Source organism: Python bivittatus, unplaced genomic scaffold (genome assembly GCF_059951505.1).
Source record: "Python bivittatus isolate LINGU-HERP-01145 unplaced genomic scaffold, Pbiv_v1 ctg000190_np1212, whole genome shotgun sequence".
Lineage (NCBI taxonomy): Eukaryota > Metazoa > Chordata > Lepidosauria > Squamata > Pythonidae > Python > Python bivittatus.
The window spans coordinates 2,174,870-2,190,629 of NW_028277042.1; positions in this window are offsets into that span (position 1 = coordinate 2,174,870).

The window sequence follows — 15,760 nt, forward strand, 5'->3', positions numbered from 1 at the left end:
AACCCGTGGAGGATGCTGGCTGGAAAGCCAATGCTTCCCTGTCTGTCACTTGTGAATAAGCCATATAGAACACGGTGCAATTTGCAGATAGCAATGTATATACTGTACTCCCCAGCCAGCCAGGAATGGGGAGACTGGGAAGACAAACTGGGGGAGCCAGTCACTTTTCTTAAGGCACCAACCTCACAAGATCGTTTTTTTTAAATGTATTTATCCAATGTATGTGGCCGCCCATCTATCCAAGAAACTCTGAGCTGCACACAGGATAAAACAAAAGATTCCTTTACGCCAAGAAACCAGATAACACTACATCGAGGCTCAGCAAAACCACTAACTACATACACCCGTACCAGAACCTCCCTGCTACCTTCCCAGCGCCAATGCCTGGGGCAACAGCCAGGTCTTCATGGCCTTGCAAAAGGCCAATAGAGAAGGGGTCGTCTGTACTCTGTGGGGAGGCTGTTCCATAGGGCAGGCACCCTAACAGAGAAGCCGCGGTGTTGTGCGGGGAGGGAGCACTGTGGACACTGCCTTGAGTTGCCCGGAAGAAAGCCAAGTTATACATCTAACAAACGAATGAAATAAAAGAAATAAAAAATCACAAAATATAAAGACCTGCAAATAGAAGTCGAACGACTATGGCAAAAGAAAGCAAAGTTAGTGCCAATAGTTATAGGCGCCTTGGGCGCAATCCCAAAATATCTGGAGCACCACCTGAAGACCATCAGTGTTGACAAAATCACCCTCAGTCAATGGCAAAAGGCAGCTTTGCTTGGAACAGCTTACATCCTGCGACAACACCTCTAACACCATCAAACAACAACTTCTGCCTTGGGAAGGACTCGAAAGATGAATAAAAATGCCAAATCCAGTTTAAACATCTGGCTGACTCTGTGACCAACCCTAATAATAATATATTAAATTTGTATACCACCCAACTCCCAGTGACTCCGGGTGGTTTACAATTATTAAAACATTTAAAAAACAAAGAACAATACAGAAAAGGACAACACACAAGGACAACAATGGCAGGGGGAACAGAAAGGAAGAAAGGGGCATTGATTGTCCTCGCCAAAGATCTGGACAAAGAGCCAGGTCTTTAAGTCTCTTCAGAATAGCAGTAGGGTGGGAGCCATTCATATTTCAGGGGGAACCTCGTTCCAGAGGGCAGGCGCTGCTACAGAGAAGATGCGCTTCTGGGGTCCTGATAGGTGGCATTGCTTAATTGATGGAACCCGGAGAGCGCCAACCCTACTAGATCGAACCAGGCAGGCAGATACTATGGCAGACAGGTGGTCCCTCAAGGAACCAGGCCCTGTGCCATGGAGGGCTTTATAGGTAACAACCAGCACCTTGAATTGCACCTGGAAGCAAACTGGCAACCAGTGCAGCTTGCAAAGCAGAGGTGTTACATGGGCACACCAAGGCATGCCCATCACTGCCCATGCCGCTGTATTCTGGATCAGTTGAAGCTGCTGGGTGGTCTTCAAGGGCAGCCCCACGTAGAGCACATTTCAGTAATCAACCCGTGAGGTAACCAAGGCCCGCGATCTAGCAAAAGGCACAACTGGCACATTAGATGAAGTTGGGCAAAAGCCTTTCTGGCCATAGCTGCCACCTGCTCATTGAACAGGAGCTGTGAGTCCAGGAGGACCCCCAAGCTGCGCACCATCCTTGAATGGGGAAGTCCAACCTCATCCAAGGTCAAAGTTTGAATATCCCCAGATCTGAATTTAGGTCGCTCACAACATGTTTTGCAAACCCCAAGTCACATAATAGTCTGCAGGTAAAAAGGAAGGGCACAGCTTCAGTCACAGCTGGCATCTTGACTTTTTTGATCCCCTCCCGGATACCTCTGGCCAAATGAAAGCCAACATGGGCACTTCCAGGAGCTTCTACTTGCTTTACAGGATGCATTTGCTGAATTCCAAACTAGGTAACCTCTTTTCAGTCTAGTGGATTGTGTGAGTCCGGCCCATATAATTCAGTGCAAACTCAGAAAATTGGGCTGAGTAAACCATGGTTAAGTTAATCATAGATAAACATGTCCTTCAAACAGAACCTTTGCTGGAGAGCAGTTTTGGATGGAAGGGTTCCTCTTCTTGGTTTCAAGATCCAGAATTCAAAAGTGGGGTTTTGACCTGCAAAGAATTCAGCTGTTGAATCACAGTCTGCATCCTGCTTGTGATCTCTTTTTGGGTTCATAATAAAGCTTACCCAATATTTTGGGGTTCATTCATCATTGAACAGTGTGTTCAATAACCTATCCTTCCCCCTTTGATGCCTCTATTCTTCTCATTTTAATTTAAGTTTTGATTGTTTATGTTTTCTCATTATTCTGGTGCTGTATGCTCCAGAGTGCTTCAAGATTGGAGGAGGTACTAAGTAGATTAAAAAGCAAATAGACTTTCTAATGCATTCAAAAGACATTTCCAGGAATTGTTATTACAACTGCTAAGTATAATAAATAAAGTCCTCAATTTTGACTGAAGATTTCTGAGTTGCTGTGTGGTTTCAGACCCAAACCTAATTATTCTATCCCCTTGCTCCACTTCTGGAATTTTACTGGAAGTCCAAAAGATGTTGATTTGTATTTATAACCCTCCCATCTTTTCTTTTCTTTTTTTTACTTTTTATTCCTAAGAATAAAATGATGTTTGCAGCTACTCTGGTGCTGTCCTTAACCATCCACTGACAATACAAGGAACTGTCTGCCTGAAAGCACTTACTGTAACAAATGTCAGATGTACTAAATGTTTTGCAATAACATGTTGCAGAGAATCCACCTCTCTTAAGAAGTCTGCTTCTGTTCAGCAGCCAAACCATTCAGACAGACTTTCTCTGGAATATTATAAATACTATAAATCAAGAACAAAAACCCTTTTCACAAAAATCTCTTGCAAAAACCCAGGTGTCCATCCTCCCCTTCCCCCCCCCACCCCCCGCAATTGTCTGCAACAAGGCAATGCCTGTTTTGTGGTAGTTCTGTAGAATTTTGTATGTTGGGGTTTCCCCAAATACATTTTTTAATTTTTTCAAGCCAGTTGTGTAGAGGAGAGAGTTAAAGAAGTGTTTGTGATTAAAAATGAAAATGAAAGCTATCTACCAACTCAAGCAGGGGGGGATGGGGATAATTTCATGGAATAAATATGCAGAAAAACTGTACTGGGCAGCCAAAAATAAATGGGTAATTGTATGGTTTAATAAAGTCTAGATCACAGTTTTTTGGAACACACTGATCCATCCTAGTTCAGAGAAATGGCAAACAGGAAGCGAAACTTAGCTAATCACTAATGCAGAGCGCTTAGGAGAAATTCCTTAAAACCCAAAGGAGAGAAATACTCACAGATTTGAGGTCAAGGTTAGCCAGAAAACAAGGTGACAAGCAAGAAAATCAGACCCTGCTTCGCCCTGAGTCAAGCTATCAGTCGCTCTAGCCCACCTGTTGCTCCTGGAGGAAGAGACTCTTCCAGATGGATGGACTTCAGTGCCCAGAAATTCTCACCCAGACTCAAGGAATTCTGGGAGCTGAAGTCCACAGAGTTGGAAAAGGCTGGACTACATTCCAGCAGGAGAATTCAAAGACCGAATCGGAAATCCTCTGCACACAAATGGAGTACTACCCTGGCCTGTGGCTGGCTCTGTGAACTTGCAGCCTGCAGCCCAAGGCCATAGATTAGCCATCAATTTTTTTTCACTACTCTATGCCTGAGTCCTCTCTAACTGCAGGATTGAAAGTCAATTTCTCACCATAAATATCTAAAAAAACCCTGACATAGACAATATGAAATTTGGAGACCCTGGCAGCAAGACACCTCTAGCCCTGTCCCACGGTATCACCCAATCCCCAGCCCTGCCTGATCTGGATTTCTTTCTAAATGTGGCTTCTTTTAATTACAAATAAATGAATGGGGAACTAGCATGTTGCTGTAATGGAATGTGGGAAAGACCTTGGGAGACTGGGCCAAGAGACGCTGCCAAGGGAATGGTCAGATAAGAGGCAGCATAGCCCGCAGTTAGATAGTGGACTGGGCAAGAGGCTCAGAAAAGACCCTCCCTAGTTTCTTGGGCTGTAAAGGATATGGGGGGGGGGAGAATTGTACTTTCAAACTTGCAAGATTCTGTCAGTGTAACTCTGCAATACAGGTAGTCCCTGGGTTAGGAACGCCCAGAGGACACATAGTTAAGAACAGAGCCTATTGTAGCAAAATTTGAGTTATATACACAATGATTCAAGTTAAGTACACAGTAGTCTGAGTTAATTACACAATACTATGTATACAGTATTATACTGTTCCAGCTTACATACAAATTTGACTTAAGGACAGATCTCGGGAACGGAACTCGTTCTTAAACTGGGGATTACCTGTAAAGTGGAATTTGCTCATCTGGTTGTGATTCCCATCTGGTTTACCCCGCAAGGCCGACAGTTGCAAAGCAAACCTTTACCAGATCCCTGCTGACTATTTCCATGAATGCTTCTCTGGTTCAGATATGGTTCTCACAGGCATTTTAAAAAATGGTGAGTGTCTGCAGTCTAAGGCTCTGTTTATTTATGTCCTTGTTCGTTCTTTGTTTACATGTTTCAAGCATTTATAAATCCACTCAACTCAAAGAATGTGATTCTGGGCCAAAAGCAAGCACACATCACTTAGAAGTAACCCAATATATGCAACGACAAAGTGAACAGGACAATTCACGAGGGGAAGAAGCCAGCTCTAAAGGCAATCAGAGTTGGGATCTGTTGTATATCAGGGAGAGACTGTTCCAGAGAACAGGGCAGCCACTGAAAAGAGACTGTGCCCAGACAAAGATTAGCCAGGGTAACGTAGAGAACAAACTGGAAGCCAGATGGGGCAGTCAATGTTGATTGACTGACCACATTCACCATGGATTCCATTTTGGTTAATTCTCCTTCCATTTTGGAAAAGTGCTTTCTACACATCTTCCTTCCAAACTCCAGATGCGCCCAAAAAGAGGTGCTGACTCCCTTAGTAAGACCAAAGGTTATGTGTGAAACTTTAAAACAAGGAAAACAGACAAACGAATCTGCATACCTTTGACAAAGTTGAGAGTAAGTGTTTGCTGAAATCAGGTTTTTACTGTATGGCCTGGCTTGAGGCAGTACAGAATGACTGAGTCATAATCTCATTGCCACAAGCTTCAGAAGTTTACGCTCCCACTGTTTCTGGTGGAAAAACCCATTTAGGCAGAATTGTCTCCCTGATTTCCAGAGAATAAGACCAGCCCTCTGAGACAACAAGAAGGTCACCTGGGCTAATCTCAACTCACTGAAAACTTAATTGAGAACTTTAATGTCCCTGGGAAGAGAAATAGTGAACCCAGCACATGTAACAGCTTATCGTCAAGAGACACACCTTGCATTTCCAAAGAAGCAAGTGAAAAGACTTTTTAGGTGGCGTCCTTGGTGACTCTGAGCTTGGTTGTTTCTTACAGATGTTTCATTACCTGACTAGGTAACAGGAGTTTTCATCGTGTCTTCTGAATGCTATTTTGTGTTCACGGATGCGCTCTGCTAGTCTTCTCCCTGTCTGTCCTACATAGTGGCTGTTAACAGAACACCAACTAGCAGTCAGAAGACACAACGAAAACTTAATCTCACAACGCATGGACAGACTCAACCATAGTTTCAACTGGGAAATTGTGAGCATCCTAGACCTAGCTAAATCCAAAAATGCTAGAGAATTCCTGGAAGTTTGGCATTCAGACAAATCAGCCATCAATAGACACATAGAGAAAAACCATATTTACATACCATTTGAAAGAGACAATAGAAAAGCTAAGAGGGAAACAAAAAGACCAGAACACATCCTCTCCAGCAGCCTACACCCAGATAAGCAGGGATTAACACCAGACAAACAATCAAGCGGAAAACAATGCCGTAATCAAGGATCTACTAGGGAGAACAACCACACCCCACCAACACTGGCAGGGCAAGCTACTGTATATAAGGGCAGCAAACCCCACTTCACTAGCACTGAAGATGTTAACCTAGTCCGGTCATGAAACATCTGCAGGGAAACCACCAAGCTCAGGGAGCGTCAAGGACGGCACAGTTCAACCCTGAGCTACAGATCCTCTCTTCTATTGACTTTTTTTAATCTTCTCCAGGAATATATAATGCTAATCAAGAACATTCTAAACTATTTTGCTTGGAAAGAAACAAGATCTGGCTTCTTTATGGTGCAATCATAATGGGTGAGTTCAGGTTATGGCTGAAAAACCAACCAACCAACCCCACCTTGGATTAATGTGCAAACCAGCCCTGGTTTTTAGAAAAAGGTGAGATGATAAAATAATAAAAATGGAAGGAAATGATAGGGTGGATATAGGATAAGGCATTGATATTTTCATTCTCTTGGGGACGCAAGAAACATTGTTCCACTCTTGTGGCCAGAAATGTGAGGCTGGAAGCAGAGAGTGGAGTTTAAGAACCTTTTCCTCTGCTGTAGAGCACACATTACTCCCCTTTTTACCCTCAAACAGGTTTTTCAGATTCAGGGCACAGAGCTGAGATAACTGTGAAGCTGGTTCAGCCAGGCCAAAGAAAGCAGACCCAGGATGTACATCCACAATAACTAACCTGCTTTCAAAACTGCCCAACTCTGGGCAAAAGCTGGCATTTCTCCCATCAAATGGAATTTGAAACTGCAAATGAGTCTCACAGACGGTTTCTTCATTCCTTATGCATGCCCAACCCTTCCACAGAACCCACAAATGGGCAGAGGCTTCCGGTGGCGTCTAATAAAAACGATTGCCAGTGGATTTGGTTTTTTTTTTTAATTTTCATCCTGTTGGATCAAAGCCAGGACCTTTCTAGCCTTGGTAAAAATGTCTTTAAAAGGGGAGTCTGGGGGAGGGTTCAAAAAAGTCAAGATGGCATCTGTGCCCATGTGATCAAAGCCCGGGCCCTTTTTTTCAACATGGTTTGTGGATGTGAGGTACCTTAGAGTTTCCAATTGCAACTTTTGAGAGAGGTACCGATCTATGGATTTTCAGTGGGGTGTCAAACCGAAATTAAGCTTCCTGAAGCAGGATTCGGCATGAACTGAGGCAGCATGAAACAGCAGGGAGGATGGGTTCATTCAATGCTCTAGAGCAGTGTTTCTCAACCTTAGCAACTGTAAGATGGGTGGACTTCAACTCCCAGAATTCCCCAGCCAGCCATGCTGGCTGGGGAATTCTGGGAGTTGAAGTCCACCCATCTTAGAGTTGCCAAGGTTGAGAAACACTGCTCAAGACCAAGCTGATCTGGGGCTGAATTGCTTGAGGACCCCCCCCAAAAGATTTACACCCCCTGAGAGGCACCGATTCCCAGTCTAAAGACAGAGATTACAGGGTGAGGCTAAGAATCCAGACCAAAAAAAAAAGGAAGTGGGAGGCGAGGGTGCTTAGGAGATTCTTCAGAGTTGGCACCATCCTTCTAGTTCAACAAGTTTCTTTTAAACAATAAGCAGAAAAAAATTCTGCAGTGCCAAAGAGTTTCTTGTTCAGTTGCTTCCTGTGAGGGAATACCCCAATGGCTTAAAAAAAAAACCTTCCTGATTTCATTGCACAAACTCTGCAGGGTTTTATACAATTAAAGTTCTTTTGCATTTCTTTTCTCCATTATTGGTGTGTTTTTCAAAAGAAGACGAGCACCCACCAGAGCTGCTGGTGGATCCCCAAGTATCCTCAAGTCAAGGCGACGGCTGGAACAGTCTATCCAGAAAGCTCTGATCCTTTCTTGCGTGCATTGCACATGCAACCTGCGTAAAAAAAGAGTCAGTGATTCAGTTGTCCAGGTGCAGACATCACCTTGGCTTCTTGGGCACCCCCTGCTGATGCTCCTGCTCTTTGCGTTCTTCTTAGTCCTTTTTTGCATCTTATAACCTTTGATATGGAACTGCACAAAATATTGATCCGTGGCCATATTAAAGGTTTCAAACTCTGAATTCTTTAGCACAGACTGATTGAACGGAGATTAGTGGGAGACACCTCCACTGATCAGGCCCCTGTGGTTGCAGTGGGGAGGGTTGGATTTCGGGACTGGGCTTTGCCTACTCATCCCATTCTCGTCCCATTCGGACATTTCCTTTTACTACGAGCGGGGGAGGAGGGCAATTAAAATGACAAATGTAAGGAACAAAACAATCAGAAACACACCCCTTTTCATCCCACATAAAAAGTAGACCTCTGACTTATCCTTCGCTGGAAATCAGGTGGTTTCAGGAACTGGGTGTGGAGGTACGTTGCTGGGACAAGTCTAGATAGTGTTCAGAAAATAAAATTCCGATCAGCAGGGCAAAGTTTGGAACAAGAATGGCCGAGGAACTGCTGGGGAGTGACTGTACCCCCCAGCGCGCCAGAACCGCACGCCCACTCCCGCCACTCCCACTCACTGACCTCTCCTGGAAGCTAACAGATTCTACCCACCTTCAGGGCACAGCTGGACAGCCGTATCAAAGTCCCACTTTGAGTGCACAAAACCTCCAGAATTGCATTCTGAGCCCTTACGGAGAGGTCCCTCCTATCTCCTCCTGCTAATCTTGATTAGTTTTAACCTTGCTTAGTGTTTTCTGTGGGTTAACAAGCTGTTGGGCTGGGTTCAAACAACACACTAAATCTTAAACCTAGGGAAACAACACAACTTCTGATCTAAAATTACATGTGGCTCCCCAAAGCAATCCGTCCCAAAGCTTGGTTGACATAATCTGCTAAGACAATGGATGATTTCCACAAATGCTGAACCACAAATGGCCCTATCCCATTTTAGCCCAGTCTAACATGTTGTTTGAATTTAATGAACTCAGACCAACATGTTTGTTCAGTAACCAAGTGAAGTGTATTGTTCAAATCCAGCCACTGTGTCCTAAATCATGGTTTGCTTTAATCATGGCTTGTTGTATAAATCCCAAGGAAGTAGGGTCACCCACACATACTGGGTTATAATCTATGTTTATAAACCAGAATGGCTACATTCACGCAAGCCAGGACTAACCAAAGCACATTATGATGTAACACAATAGTGGACTAGACCAGTGTTCCTCAACCTTGGGTGCTTTAAGCTGTGTGGACTTCAACTCCCAGAATTCCCCAGCCAGCCATGCTGGGGACGAGACTATGGGCTCTGTTGATCTCTGAGAGACGCCAGAAACTGTGCTTGTCCAGGCAAGCCAACTCCATTATTCTTGGCCCTGCAGTGACCTGATGGTTGCGCTCGCTCCTCTCAGTTCAAGATTTCATTAACGTTGCTATAAACAATACAGCGAACCTGTCAAGCGCCTGCTGGGTTGCCAGTTCTGAGTTTTTTGCCTGGCATCTCTTTCCCGGCACTGTTTCCCAGCATTCAGTTGATCCCCGGGACAAGACTGATTGATTATATTTATTCAGTCAAGGACCAGAAAATTTAAAAGAACAAAAACAGAGTGAAACAGATTGGTACAACGATATACTAAGAAACAAATCCCACAATGATATTACACTCACTCCTCTATTGCCATATTAATACATTAATTACCTTAGTAATAATAATTCTAAAAAAAATAATAGCTATGATATAAAACACATATCCCCCAATGATGTATTAAGTTAGAAATATCAAACCAAAAGTTATGTCTGGAATAAGAGCTTAACCATTTTTGCTTTATTTTCATTGCGGCAATGCAGAATTTGGCTACTGCACAAGTAATGAAGGGTTTTAAATCTTGAAGAAGATGATCCAGATAAAATTCATCTGGTCTCCCTGGGAGTTTATCTGTAGGGGCAAAATATGAATAGCCCATCTGTCCCTATAAAATTTACAGTGTAATAATACATATGAGATAGTTTCATAGTTTCAACTAATCACTAAATAGGCAAATGAGCTCAGCTATAGGGATTTTTTTATGCCTGCCTTGAAGTAATGCTAATGGAAGAATATTGTATCTGGCTTTAAAAAATGCTATTCTTAACTTAGGTTTTGCAAATGACATGCTGGTTCCCATACATCTCTGCTTATTCAAATTCTATCGTATTGGGGCAACCTGTTAACTTCCGTCTGGGCCCTGGGATAAGAACCATCTTGTCCAGAAAAAACAAATGACTTCTGCACATTTGTAAAAGTGCCCAAGGAGAACAATTTGAAAGAACTGGATTGTGTAATTCTGCTTCCAAAACCAAAACAAGCTGGAGCAACTTCTCCTGCTGCCTGAGGTATTTCTGTATTTCAAGCATAATTCAGTTGGATCTAGTGGAATTTGAATGACAGTGGATATAGGGAATTTCACAGGCCACCTATTCAGCCGCAACCTGAGAAGTTTATAAACCTGACAGAATATATACTTCCTTGGAAGCCCGTGGATTTTTGGTCACTGCCAGAAGAGTTCCTAAAACTACATTTCATGCCCATCTGGAGGAAATCAGGATGGGGAAAACTATTCTACAGCACTGAGTGGCAAATCATCTCCTGAAATGAGCTGCTCCAAAGAATGCTTGCTAAGAGTGACTTTAAGCCAGTGTTGTCCAAACTTGGCCACTTTAAGATGAGTGGACTTCAACTCCCAGAATTCCCCAGCCAGCCATGCTGGCTGGGGAATTCTGGGAGTTGAAGTCCACTCATCTTAAAGTGGCCAAGTTTGGACAACACTGCTTTAAGCCAACTGCTTCCAACATTTCAGACCAACCTCTATGAGCAAAACCAAGATGTTCAAGAAGAAACATGACAAAGCAGATGTGAAACAGTTTAACCAAGCTTTCCCAGATCTAATGCCGTCCATATGTGTCAGACTTCCATTCTCATCATCCCCAAGCATGGATATGATTGCTGAAATTCTGGGTAATCAGGGCATTGTCACATCTCTATTCTGTCAAGCAGCACTGGAAAAACAGCATGAGCAATGGTTTCCCCATCTGTAGTCCAAGCACCACCGTAGTCCACAGGAAGTATAAATGGCTCCCTGGTGTGTGTGTGTGTGTGTGTGTGCGCGCGCGCATGTGCCAAAAACTTGCATACCATCAAATTTCACAAGACTTTGGAAGCTTTACTTGAAGTTTAGTGAGTTTTGGAATTCTTTCCCAAAATCTCACAAGAGTTCAGAGTGGAGAAGAGCAAGATTGCATGACATTTTATGAGCTCACAAGTTTTTGATTATATCTCTAATTGTTTTTAAAAAGTATATATACAGAGTGTACCAAATGCCAGGCCCCATAAGCTAATCACAATATGTTTGATTAACTGTATTAATTTTTTTTTTCAGAGAAAATGTTATGTATTTAGGAATGTTCAAAGGTCATGGGTCAAACAATTAAGGAAGTGTTTAGAAGAAAATGGCAACTGATCCAAACATTTAATGTAATTTATATAATCACTTGTCTATGGGGCTTGAGATGAGAGAGAGAGAGATTTACTTTCCTGTTGGGGTCCTTCAGTTGCCACTGAGGCACCATATTGCTGGCTCTTGATTTATGTTTGGTCCTCAAAAGTTTGAGATTATGATGCATCAACCTACAGAAAGGAGAAGGCTGGGAAGAGCTCATCTCATGCTTAAGTAGAGTCATTCTAAATCAGGCCACAAAACCAATTTAGTCCAGCATTCTGTTCACACGGTGGTCTACAAAATATCACAGAGAACTCCATTAGGAGGTCATGATCATTAACCCACCCATGTTCCCCAACAGTTTGTTCTAAGAGCTATACTGATTCCCATAACGAAGATTATAAATAGCAATCATTACTAATAGCGTCTGGCAGAAAGAAAGTATCATGCTTTTTTCCAGTAGTTCTTGTTTTATTCGACCTATTTCTTGCAAAGAAGAAGAAGAGAATTTTGGTGAAACTCTTGTGGGTGAGGTGTTGTGATTGTGCATGTATTTAGGTACAAAATGGCTCAGAGATACGTGTATCTGGACTTTAATTGTAACATCTTCTTTCCAGTAATTTGAAGCTTCTCTTACCACAATTACTTCTACAGTTCACTCCCAGGTATGGAGAGCAAGGAGGATGACCTTGATGGAGATATGCAAGATCCATTGCCAGGGTGATGAGGGTTAAAACATAATAAGTCCACAACACCCAGATAACATTTGGAAGCAACTCAGACAGACACCTCCTTGATTCACTGAACTATAAGAAGGCGGTGGAGGTACGGCACTATCCGACTTGCAAGATGCTGTTATTAAGCCCAATCTTAATAAAAGGAGTTTTAGCTTTCCTGTGGAGTTGATTTCTTGGCCTGGCCTACCTAGTGGGACTGACACCAGGAGAAGACACCAACATGGAATTCCTCCCAGGAGGCTTTTCCGGTACAAGTACTAAGGTCATCTCCAAGGGGGGATTCTGACCTTGTCAAACTGCTGGAAAATTTCTCCTACTTCTGTAGCAGTTCAAGGAAATTGTTACCCGATTTTTCTGAACCCAAGATACTGGTGAATTCTGAGAGATCCTTTGTGCCTGTTCCAACAAATAGCTGTTGATAGCCTCATTTGCTTTTCATTTGTTTTGTCCTATTTCTATATCTTGGAGGAGCTTTCCCAGGAGACCAGGGGGCAGGGGGGAGGTTGGTTTAAAAAGTCAAGATGGCAGCCACTGCCAGGGATGTCCCTTTCTTGCAATAGCAACTTCCTTGGTTTAATAATAGATTGTTCAAAAAGCTGCTTCCTCTGGTCTGTCCTGAATCTGCCACTGTTCATGAACCTCACTGGGGGGTCACGGCTTACTGTGGAGGAGAAAACTCCCTCCTTCTTCATGTTTTTCAATCCATATCTCATTTTATGGCCCCCTGTAATTGAGAGAAAGCAGGAACCCTCCTGAGAAATGAAGAACCCCTGATAGTCACTTGGGGCAGCTGAAAACATCACTTAAAAGCCAGTGTTAAGCCAACACAGTGAGCCTCTGAGGAAGTGCAGAGAACTTTAAGCAACCACAGGGTCAGTATAATCACTGTTTGTTGGTGTAGGGCTACTTTACCCAACCTGATGCCCTTCAGATGTGTCAATCTTCAGTTCCCAGAGTCCTTAGCTATTGGCCATGCTTGCTAGGGATTCTGGGGAATTCAAATCTGGCACATCTGGAGGACAGCAGGTGATGTATTTAATAGCTAGATCTAGAATAAGAACATGTATATATATTCCCACCCACAAAGGAACATATCTGAATTTACCTAGGAACTGATCCTTGTTAGGTAGACAAAATCTATATATACACTAGGTGGTTTCTAAGAAGGCCACAAAACCTACTCTTTTCTGCCATCTACTGGTTGGCTGCATTTCTGCAGGACAAGTGGTAGCTGTAGCTGGGGAGGGAGGAGTTACAAGAAGTGCTAACTTTAAAAAAAATATTCTTGCAACTGTACTTCTGAACTGGTGCCTGACACACCCAAAGTTCTTTGACTTGATGGTCCATCAACTGCAATATTATAGAAAAATGGCAGCTGCTGACCAGGGTGAAAGAGCAAGATGACTACACATGGCTGGAGGGCGGGGGTTGGCTAGGTGTTGCAGACACTTGCAACTGGCTGGACCTATTTGACTGGTCTGACTTCAGTGACTGATGGACCCGCAAGGGTTCCAGAGGAAGCTGGGGGTTATTCCTGATGGTCTGCTGCACAGTCCGGCGGAGGTCTTAATCTATCACTTGGAACACTTGGATTGTGCCCAGGTGACCTCTTCCTTCCTGTGGATCCTGTCACTCTCCATGGTTTATGGAGGAGCTGAGGGAGATGAAATGGGAGAAGAGATATCTAGAGCATTGCTGGAGGTCAACAAAGGATGAACTCGACCGAATACCGGTTAGAGCTGCTATTAAGGCCTACCTTGTGGCGGTAAGGGTGGTGAAGTGACAATACTTCTCCACCCTTATTGCATCTGCAGATTGCCGTCCATCAGCCTTCTGAGTGACCTAAGCCCTTTTGGGCCAGGGGGGCGGGCTGAAGTTTCCCCTACAAGACTGTGCAGAGGAATGTTTAGTGCATCTGTTGGACAAAATTGCTCAAATTTGTTCCCAGTTCTCAAGACTCCAGTCTTGGTGCAGGTCCTGTGGAGATGCCTGGAGCACAGTCTTGTCCTCTTATCTGAGAACAGTTTGAACCTGTTGGGCCTGAGGAAGTGGAAAGGGTCCTTAGGACTGTGAGCTTGGCCACCTGCTCTTTACACCCATGCCCCTCCTGGTTGGCCAAGGCTGGCCAGGGGGTGTCAGCCTACCATTGCAGGGGATGACATGTGGGTGGGTTCTAGCAGTGGTGAATTCACCCTTGAGAGAGGGAGGCATTGGTCCCTCCTCAAAAAGCCATTGCTGGATCCCACCACACTGAACAACTTTCAACCAGTGTCCAACCTCCCTTTTTTAGGGAAGGTTGTGCAGAAGGTGGTTGTGCAGCAGCTTCAAAGGATGAAGTGGATTATTAGGACCCCTTTCAGTCAGGATTCAGGCCTGGACATGGGACAGAAACACCATTGGTCACATTTTTGGATGATCTCTGGCAGGAGCAGATGGGGGTAGTATATCCATCCTGGCTCTCCTTGACCTTGGCAGCTTTCGATACCATCAACCATGGTATCCTTCTGGATTGGCTTCAGGGACTGGGAGCAGGCGACACTGTATTGTGCTGGTTTACTTCCCTCCTATGGGGCTGATACCAGTCAGTGTTGATTGGGAGTGAGAGGTCCTGCTCTTGGCCCCTACTGTGTGGGGTGCCACAGAGTTCAGTGCTCTTTCCACTCCTGATGAACATCTACATAAAATCACTGGGGGAGATCATCTGTCGTCATGGGGTGAGGTATCATCAGTATGCTGACGATACACAACTGTACCTCTCCACCCCTGGCGAACGAAGGGAAGCTGTTGACGTCCTGTCCCAGTGCCTGGAGGCTGCGGGGGTCTGAACGGGGAACAGCAGGCTTCAGCTGAACCCTGGCAAGACTGAGTGGCTTTGGGTTCTAGGGCCTTCTGATTCTGGGACTTTACCATCTTTGCTACTGGATGGAGTTGCACTGGCCCAAGCACACCCAGTGGACAATCTGGGGGTCCTTCTGGACTCATGACTCCTGCTCGAGGAGCAGGTGGCAGTCATGGCCAGGAGAGCCTTTGCGCAACTTCGTGTTGTGTACCAGTTGTGGCCATTCCTGGATCATGAGGCTCTCCTCACAGTTACACCCTGGTCATCTTGTGAATGGGGTACTGAAATTTGCTCTACATAGGGCTGCCCTTGAAGAGTATCCAGAAATTTCAGCTGGTGCAAAATGCAGCAGCATGGGTAATTATGGGTGTTCCTAGAAGGATACATTACACCTCTGCTCCATGAGCTGCATTGGTTGCCAGTTTGCTTCCAGGTCCAATTCAGGGTGCTGGTTTTGACCTGTAAAGCCCTTCATGCCACAGGGCCAGGTTATCTAAGGGACCGCCTCTGCATGATTACTTCTACCTGTCCCATCAGGTCCGGCAGGAGAGGCACGTTGCAGGTCCCGTCTCCTAGGGAGTTCCATTGACGGGACCCAGGATTCAAGCCTTCTCTGCTGCGGCGTCCGCCCTCTGGAACATCACTCCCCCTGAGGTGAGATTAGCCCCAACCCTTACGGCCTTCCAGAAAGCCCTCAGAATGTGCTTTTCATCAGTCCTGGGACCCTCTGGCAGCAGGGAGCCCGCACATTGGTTGCACATCTTAACCCTCTCACAATCTTATTTTTACTTATGTTAATTATTTAATTGTTTTAATTGGTTTTTGTATTCGGTTTTAATAGCCAGTTTTATTGTATGCCACCCAGAGTCGGCCATATAAATTTGATA